The sequence below is a fragment of the Nicotiana tomentosiformis genome, chromosome 12, assembly GCF_000390325.3.
Source record: "Nicotiana tomentosiformis chromosome 12, ASM39032v3, whole genome shotgun sequence".
NCBI lineage: Eukaryota > Viridiplantae > Streptophyta > Magnoliopsida > Solanales > Solanaceae > Nicotiana > Nicotiana tomentosiformis.
This window is the reverse complement of record NC_090823.1, coordinates 90239908-90250204: the sequence shown is the minus strand read 5'-3', so window position 1 is coordinate 90250204 and position 10297 is coordinate 90239908.

The following is a 10297-nucleotide window of genomic DNA, read 5'->3' as shown; positions in this document are numbered from 1 at the left end:
CTCAATTCTCAAGCACCCACTCAATATATCTCGATCATATAGTGGTTATGCCCAAATTGGCTTTCTCAAGACCAGATGGGTAGCAATCTAAGAAATTGGTATGAGTCCAAGTGGGATTATCCCTATCTCTAGTACAAATTCTTTAATCAAACTAGTCAAAACTTTAACTAGCTCAATTTCTTGTTAGTCAGGTTTTTCTAGACTAGGTTGCTCTTTACCAAGTAAGAACTAAGTCAAATAGGCATGAGTCATTTTGCAACCATTAATTCTAGATATAAAGTATAAACAAGGCCAAATAACAAACACCCAATCATACACAAGCATTAGTATTAACAACCCATACGTTTTACATACGAGAGTTGGGTAACAACCTTAGATAAAATCTAGCTACTCAAGCTTGAAGACATATACAATGAAAGAGTAGAAGTAATCAAAGCCATAAAAGTAGAATTAAAAGATAAAAGTGGTGAATCTTCTCTAATTTTGATCACCAATTTTCCAAAATAGCAAAAGGTAACCGCTACAGCTGCCAAAAATTACAAAAGTTTGCCCTAAAAAGTGTTTCTCGTCTATTTATAGTGTCTAGAAATTCACTGACAAAAATGCCCTTCGAGAGATTTTTTGGTCGCACAATTTGGTGTGCAACCCACACTTTCTTTTGCTCTTGAAATGGGAGGAATTCTGCAGCCACATAATAATCTCTGTGGCTGCACTTCAGCTTCTACGGTAGCACATTTTGGCTGCTGACCGCATTCTCAAGTGGCTTCACACTTGGTCTTCAGCAACTTCTCTAAACTTTTTAGGATTGTCAGTGCTGTCATCTTTTGCTGCCTCACTATTTGGTGTGCGAACCGCGCTTATACTAAATCCTTCGAAGCTTCAAGGGTAAAGTTGCGGCTGCACTTGCATTTCTGCGGCCCGCATCTTCATCTGTGGCCGTAGAATAAGGTCTGCGGACCACACAATTCTTTGCCTTTACTCCTCTTTGACTTGTTGAGCTGGAACACTCCTTTTTGAGTTAGATTTCTTTGTTCAGCTTGAATCCTCCAACATGCATGCAATTCACATAATTTTATTAGATTCGGAAATAAAAATCACTACTTTCGGACTAAAACTAATGCAAGAAGGTACTAATAAGTGGTTAAAATCCACAATTATCATATGAATAAAGTTAGACAGCTAATAGTATGTGTTATGGTGAGGTTATTGTAGATTTTTGGAGGGTTACGTATCTATTTGTGGATGACCGGAATTGATTTGGGGGCTCATTGATATGCCTAATGAGGACGTGTATTCTACACCGGGTCAGATTTGTTGACTCAACACTGCTACTGTTGAAGGGTGTTACGTTCGGTCAGAGATGAGCTTATTCGTGTTTTGATATGTTCTATGTATTACTCCTCTATGTTATGGTGAGTTATGATACTGTTGACTATTTACGCATATGATGTGATTTTGTTTGGGCCTTATAGTGGAATTCGAGAAAGATGGCTCTTGGGGTGTGGAATGGTTGATTGTGTCTTGTTTATGTTCTTTCCTAATTGTGGTATATTGTGATATCCGTTTGTCCATGGTTATGGTCATGCACTTTGCATGTTTGTTGTTGAGATATATATAGTTATTGATTGTGAGCATCATGGCTCAAGGTATTTCCTATGGACCGGTGTTTGGATTGGGTCATACATCGCGGCGGAGTAATGTTGGGATATGATTCTTTGTGTTGATTTCGTGTGTTTGGCTCTACTTTTTGTGATGAGTTCATAACATTGTGCTTGTGGTGGTATCTGTTGAGCTTGCGGGACGATTCTCTCATTTTATTCACTTTTCATTTTTGGGTACATTTAAGTTGTTGTTTATTGGTGAACATATTGCACTGTTTGTGGACTTAGGTTGTATTGGTGTGGCATGTCAGTAGAGTAGCTTGTATCTGATGAGATGAGGTCATTACACTTGGAATGAGTTCTATCGAATTTGATTACGGTAGGTTTAGAAGAATAATGTCACTAATCAGCTTTGAATTTGGCTATGAATCTTGTCGGGCGAGAGAGCTTCACGACTTATTGATGTGATGAGTATATATGAGTATTTGTAAGTTTCTTTCATCATTGGCAGAGTATGAAGGTCCAGAACGAGGTTTTATTTGATATGGGGGTTGTTACCAATATCGGGTTCGTTATTGAGCAGCTATTGTGCTCAAAAGTTATTGTTATGAGTGTTTGCGTTATGTGGAATATCGTGTGATTGTATATTAGGTTATGGTTATGGCTTGATACAATTTGTTTAGACTTGCGCAATGTTCATTTGCTACAGCTAGGGTCTTGTAATGGATTTCGGATGTTGGAGATTTGATTCTTAGGTTTGTGGACTAAGGTTGAAGTAAGTATGTTTAGTTAGGTTGTGTTGTCTCTTATATGGATTGTGGTGACAAGGTATCAGCCATGAGTATATGTGTATGGTGACTTTATACAGTAATTTAATGGTTTTTGAACGACTCTTGGCACGTTTGAGGACGAACGTATGTTTAAGTGGGGGAGAATGTGATGACCCGACCGGTCATTTTGAGCATTGACATTTCGTTCGGTAGTTCAAAGTCTTAAGTAGCTTCATATGATGTATTGCGATTTGCATGTATGGTTGGTTTTGGTTTTCCAATTTTCCGGAATTGACTTGGAAGAATGATTCCTATTTTAGAAGTTTTAAGTTGGAAGAGTTGACCAAATTTGACTTTTGTATATTTGACTCCAAGTTGGGGTTTTGATAGTTCGGTTAGGTCCGGATGGCGATTTTGGATTTGAGCATATGCTATATTTGGCGAAAGATGATAATTTTATGGTTTGGAATGTTCATAAGTTTGACCGGGAATTGACTTTGATGATATCGGGTTCTGATTGTTGTTCCGGGAGATGGAATGGATATGTTATGTCATTTGGAACTTGTGTGCAAAATTTGAGGTCATTCAGAGTTAATATGATATGGTTCGGCACGAGTTTTTGAAGTTAAAAGTTCATTAAGTTTGATTTGATGTGCGATTCATGTTTTTGATGTTGTTATGTATAATTTGAGGCCTCGAGTAGATCCATTTAATGTTTTGGAACTTGTTCGGACGGGGTCCCGAGGGGCTCGGGTGAGTTTCAGACGGATTTTGGACCATTTTTAGTCATTTTGGTTATTGCTGGTTTAGCTGGGATCTGGTGTCATCGCACCTATAGAATCTTGGGAGCAGGTGTAGATCCTCAAATGCGGTTGTGAGGGCACAGAAGGAAAAGGTTAGGCTGGAGTAGAAAATTACAGATGCGGAGTGTGCAGTGATAAGTGGGGATTTTGACTACTTATTAACACCTTTTTGCTTTTATTTTAGACAGAAAGTATTGATTTATGTTCCCAAAACTAATGAAAGTGTGCAAATTGCAGGAATGTTGAAAGTTTGGGATCCAATGATGAAATCCGACACAAAAGGGAGTGTTCCGAATCACAAGGCAAGAAGGGGCGCAGAACTTAAGAAGTGCGGTCCGCAGAAGAAAATGTGGACCGCAGAATTCCATCTACGGCCGCAAGACAAGTGAGAGAGGGACCTATTCTAGGATAACTTGGCTAGCAATGAATTGGGCTAATTGAGGGTTTAATTAGCCTAATTAAAGGGTTCAAACTAGAGATAGTGGGAACCCGACTTGAGCTTATATCAACTATTTAGTTTGATACCCATTTGGGCTTGAGAAAGCCAAATTGGGCAAAATCACTCTATGACCTAGAGGTATTGAGTGGGTAACGTAGAGTTGAGAGCTATAATACACCCCAATCAACAAAATAAGTGTTAGCGTATTTAACCCATTAGGCGAACACCTAAGTTAATTTCACATCCCTAGGCTCTTTAACAATTTGGAAAAAGACCAAAAACAATCATGTGATTTTTAGTTTCTTCTCTTAGATTATAATTGTTAGAGTAAAAGTAGAATTAGAAATAAAAACCTTTTATTTTGAAGCGCAATTTAGTTGTTCCATTCACTTACGTCAAGTGTATACTCCTAACACCCATAGTAACTCCCTGTGGAAATCGATCCCGACTCTTGTTGGGTACCATTCTTCCAATGACCATTTCCACTCACTATTGAGTGCAGATTGGACGTGGATCATGCAACACATCTACAGGAACATAGAAGCAGGCAGAGTTGCATAGGAGCCGAAAGGAAGCTTGGTTGGGCTTTACGCAGAAGTGGGAATGGCTCGCACCTGCAAATGTCGCAGAAGCGGAGTGTGATCTGCAGGTGCGAGAGGTCGAGGCTTTAGTGTTTTCGGTAGAAGCAACTAATGGACCACACATGCGTAAATGCTCGGAAGAACATTAGAAATTCGAGGGTTTGTTCATTTTATCACATTTGGAGATTTGGTGCTCGGCTTTGGGCGATTTTGGAGAGAATTTTTACCACATAGATTGGGGTATGTATTTTTGACATGGTTTTGATTATATGCCATGATTTCATCTTCGATATTTGCATTTGGTTGATGATTCTAAAAGGGAAATTGGGGTTCTTGTCTAAACTTCTCTAAAGTGATTAATTAAGTTTTGAACATCGATTTGGAGTCGGATTTGAGTGAAATTAGTATGGTTGTACTTATAATTGAATTCATTATCGGAATTTATGAGTTTTGTGAGGATTTCGGGGTGCGATATCGGGTTGATATTTTAGTTGACTTTGAATATTTGATTAAAGATTCAACCTTATGTTGCTTTCTTCTACCGACACCTTACTTTCAAATTCACTTCTCTGATCTTTATGTTCTCGGAATTTGTATAATACATGTGATATATCCATATCAGGTATTAATTATCTAATGAATCATCTGCATTCTGTCATCACTACCACATGTCTGCTTGAGAAACGTCCGCCTATAAATTCTAAATCGTACCCAATACAGATAGTCCCCTTACTTTTCGGTCACTCAATTTGATGTGACCGAAAAGTAGATAAGACGCACCTAGCCAACCCGCTAGGTAAGCCAACTAACAGCCAATACAATTCAAATGAGAATAATAAGGGATCAATAAATGAAAAAATGAAACTCTATATAATAACCCAAGAACTGGTAGTACAATTCACGAGCCACTAACATTTATATTTACAAAATTGACATGAATGTAAATACAACACCTATTTGAAATGTAAATAAATAAAATCCGAATCTAAAACTACCAAGGACAAGTGGTAGCTATATCCAGAATACAGGTACATCTTCAATATCATCTCCCCCATGCACATCAACATCAACTCCAAGATCTGCACTTGACCAAGTTTGACATTGGTGTATTTGACTTCGGATCAGAGTTTTGATGGTTTCGTTAGGTTGGGATGATGATTTTGGACTTGTTCTTATGCCGAATTTGAATTTGGAAGCTTTTAGAAGTTTTTGGTTATAATTGGCGAAAGATAGCAATTTGAAGGTTTGAAATATTAATAAGTTTGATAGGGATTTAACTAATGATATCAGGTTCATATTGTTGTTTCAGGAGTTTGAATGAGTTTGTTATGTTATTTGGAACTTGTGTGAAAAATTTGAGGTCATTCCGAGTTGATTTGATATGGTTTGGCACGGGTTTTGAAAGTTGAAAGTTCAAAAATTTATTAAGTTTGATTTGAGGTGCGATTTATGCTTTTGATATTGTTATGTGTAATTTTAGGCCTCGCATAGGTCCGTGTTATATTTTTGAACTTTTTCATATGTTAAAAAGGGTTCCGAGTGGATCGGGTGAGTTTCAGATGTGTATCAGACCATTTTGAGTCATATTGGTTATTGGTGGTTTGGCTGGGATCTCGTGTCATCGCACCTGTTGAATCTTGGGCACAGGTGTGAAGCCACAAATGCGGTTGAGGGACCGTAGAAGAGAAAGGTTAGGTTGGGGCAGAACATCGCAAATGCGGAGTGTGCAGCGCATCTGCGGGAGCGCAGAAGCATGCGCAAGGTACATAACTGTAGTATGAGTATAACCGACCCCATGTACTAAATAAGTATCATAACTAACCTCAGCGAGATAATGAAGTAAGAATTATAAATGATAGTCGTTATCACATGTACAGTTCATAATTTAAGCAAGTATAGATTAGAAAATATGACCAAATCATGAAATTGCAGATAAGCGGATCGACCTCCGCACGACTCAAAACTAGCCAAAAATCAACTCAAAATCACCAAATAATGCCAAAGGAAACAAACCCAAATGAGAAATGTCAAATCTTTAATCAAGTACTCAAAGTCAACCAAAACATCAACCTGGGCTTATACCCTGAAACCCGACAAAAATTACAAATTCCATTAACACATTCAATTACGAGTCCAACCATACTAATTTCACTCAAATCCGACTCTAAATCGATGTTTAAAACTCAATTAATCAATTTAGAGAAGTTTAGATGCCAAAATCGAAGATATAGTTGTGGGATGTAATCAAAACAAAGTCAAAAATACTTACCCAATTCCACGTGATAAAATTCTCTCCAAAATCTCCCAAAGCCGAGCTCCAATTCTGCAAATGTGATAAAATCAACAAACCCTTGAATATATAATGTTTTGCCCAAGCATTTAGGCATGTATGGTCCATTAGCCACTTATGTGGTGTCGCTTTTATGACAAAAGCTCCGCTTTTGGGGGAAAACACTGAAGCCCCGACCTCTCGCACCTGCAGACCACACTCCACTTCTGCGACATAGCAGGTGCGAGGCTTTCCCACTTCTACGGAAAGCACAACCAAGCTGCCTTTCCGCTCCTATGCAACTATTATCTTTTCTTGGTGGAAATATTTTCGAACAACTTCTGATACTTGAAAGGACACCCATCCCTATGTATTTATGGAGCTTAACATGTGTCTCCCTATGATTTGATGAACAATTTTGCCAGTTACTAAGGTAATGATGGTTTTGTTGAACCGCATATAAACTTACCCTTCTTATCAATTTTTACTTTACTCTTTTTTGAATCTCTTCAACAAATCTTTGAACTCTCTACAACTTCCTTTTCTCAGCAAAATTTTCGTGTTTGAATAGCAAATTTTATTATTTCTGCCAGTATGTCTTCTGCTGTTTCCATCTCCGAAAACTCATCTTCTCCCACCAAACAATATGATCTTGTTGTGGTCACGACTTCATCTATTCCTTTAACCACCGGAGTCGAAACCTTCCTTGTTGGTGGACCTTGAAATAAAGCAAACCTAAAAGCTCCATTGCTGAGCCTCCCTCACCAAATACAATCATTCCTAAAGAATGGTCCTTTAAAAAGGACAAGTCCAAAATCCTTCCTCTAGCCCTGGTAATGACAGAGATAGAGCGGCTAGCGAGTATCCTTCGTCTATTCGACCGACCAATATTTCTGCTGTGAAGGAAGACTATTACTGGAATAATATTGAGGTTCTGGCCCGCTCGATGAAGAGAGGGTAACTTTCAGTAAATCATGGTGTGTTTTTATTTATACCTACTCTTTTACCCTCAAGCTTGGAAAAGAAATTTTACCATGTTATTCTGGAATTTTGCCAAAACTACCAAGTTTATATGGCTCAAGTGGGTCCGACGATATGGTGTACGGTAGCGTGTCTCTGGTATTTGTGCTCCCGGGCATAAGAAAATCCTACCCTTGTACACCTGATCTGCCTTTATGCTCCGAAGAGCTTTCGAGTAGGCGTGATCAAACTCAGTAAATATGGTCTCAGTGCCAGAGTTTGTTTCCATCACTCCCAGGGATATTATATCACTATCAGCATCCCCAATTCCCGAAATTTGGAATTATACTCATTTTTTTTAAATATATCTTTCTTTATCATTTTAAATGATTTTTCATCTTCATGAGCTCTTCTTTCTTCTATTTTAGCTATTCGTTGCCCCCCCCCCCCCAGTAATTGAAAATATAACCCAATGGGTTCAAAAGATTTTGGACTCTTTCACGCCTGAACGTCGCACGTGTAAAGAAATTTTTATAAAAAAATTAGAAATGCAAGAATCATGGTGGGAATACCTTCGTATTTCCTTTTTGTTAACACGTGCCTTTATTTGGTAATAGACTATTGAGTTTTCCCATTTTATGTTGCAACTTCAAGCCTTTTATACATGCTTATCTGTTTGTCCGGTCATTGAAGTTTGGCTAAACCCGAAGGTGGCCCAATAATAGCTTGAAGCAGTCGTTGACCGAAAAAGGGCTCGTTATGCAGCTTTTGCTTCCGGTGAAGCTGCACCATCTACTAGTCCCCGACCCAAGGGTAAGAAGGCTAAATTAAAGCGCTCCTGTAAAGTTGAGGCAAAAATGCAGCCCCCGGTTACAGAGGAAATTCCTGAAGGACCAAACATTGTGGTCCTTGATGAGAAAGAAATTTAGGATGATGTTGAAATGATTTCACTTCAAAAAAGAAGAAGAAGAAGAGCTCCAATAGTTCATCCGGAGGAAGTGGGAAGACTCTTTCGAGAGTCTAAATTGGCTGAAATAGCGGACCCTCCTTTCTAGGCTACGATTGTTTCTACTTCAAGTGCTACCCTAACTTCTACTCCATCACCGACTTCTGATCTACCACCGGTTACCTCTGACCGAGAGCAAGGTGCTCGTTTTCCCCGGTCACCTGACCAGGGTAACACATAAAATGTCTTTCCAACTTCAATTCGGGACCCTAATGGTAAAGGTAATGTTACCATTATAGTTTCAGATGAATTCCACATTTTCTCCAAACCGGTTGGGGTTTCCAATTATTTGAATGCTATGGCTACGAAGAAATATTGGAGAAAAATGAATGCTCTTTCTGCTGAATGTCTAATCAACAAGAATATGCATTTTTCTACCCATGTACCTTTCATCTTTCTCTCCTCTTGTTTATTCTTATTTTTCATCCATATAAAATTAATCGTACATGCTAACCTTCTTGCCTCCGAGGGTCTCCAAAGGATAATAATAGAGAGAAAAAATACTTCATTCTGAGCATGACTAACTTGGTGAGAACCTTCCATCAGTAGATGCCAAGTTTACACTGATGGAGGAGCTCGAGGCCTAGTTGGAGCATGACTAAGTTGCAGGATGTTGTCACTTCGACTGCTAAACCTGAGTCTGCTTCAATGGAAAAGATCAAAACTTTGGAAGCTTACTTGCGCTCTAAAGCCGAGAAAGCTATTGTGGCTGAAGAGAAAAGAGCCAAAAATGAAGGAAAAGCTTCAAAAGGTCAAGGGATAAAATCAGGAACATGCAAAAACCAGTTCTAACCTAGCGGAGGCCTACAAGATTTTAAAGATCGACCACGAGCGGTTGTACTCTAAAATTCAAGAACTTCGAGCTAGATTACGTGCTCAAGAGGATTTGTTCGTGCTTGAGAAGACTCATGCTGTTTACAACATGCGAAGGAAGACTCTGGAGAATACCAAAATTGGCATTAAAAATATAGATGATTGCATTGTTGAGGCTCGTGCTTTGGACATAACCTCCTTCGAGAATATACATGCCCGACCTATTGCTTCACGTTCTTCAAAAACTAGCTCTGAATCCTCTGAGTTTGAAAAGGAAGGGGAAGATGCTGAGCATAAAGATGAGCAACCTTCGGCTCTTAAAGATGAAGACCCGGGGAATGCTTCAAACTTAGAAGCCTCTCAACCTTCAATCTCTACAGATAAAATAATTTAATTTATCTTATAAAGTTGTTATATTTTAACAATACTTTTATCCTATTCTGAACTCTCAGTTGGGCTCACAATACTTTTACCCTATTCCGAAAAGTATTTTACCCCTTAGTTTCTTGGGGTTTTAAGTTAGCAAAAGATATCTCTTTGATCCATATTTTTCTATTAATAAAGTATGAGAACTTTAACAATCGGTTGACTTTATTACCGGGTATTCATGCGTTCGATATTTTAACCTTTAACTAGAAAGGTTTTATAAGAGAGGACCCTTATGTTTAAGGTACTCTTGAAAAGGACGTCTCCTGTTCATTTCGGCACTTATATTTGATGTTTTGTAACATTAAAATAAAGAAACAATCACACTTTTTGGAAAAGAAGTAAGAGATAAAAAAAAGAATTTCCATTTATTCCTTCTATTTTCAAAAGTACATTTAGACAAGTAAGAAAATTATATTTGCCAAATAAATGAACTGCTAATTCATGTGGCTAACTTGTATTTCTTATTTCTACGGGGTTGGATGTGCAGTCCTCGGTCCCGACTTGAGGTGATCTATAACAACTGAACTTCTAAGTTCAAAATTTGTTCCCCCAGTTTCAACAGTCCCCGGTATTACTGCGTTACCGGATAATATATTCCGCTTGGTTTTACTTTTTAAGCTAGTATT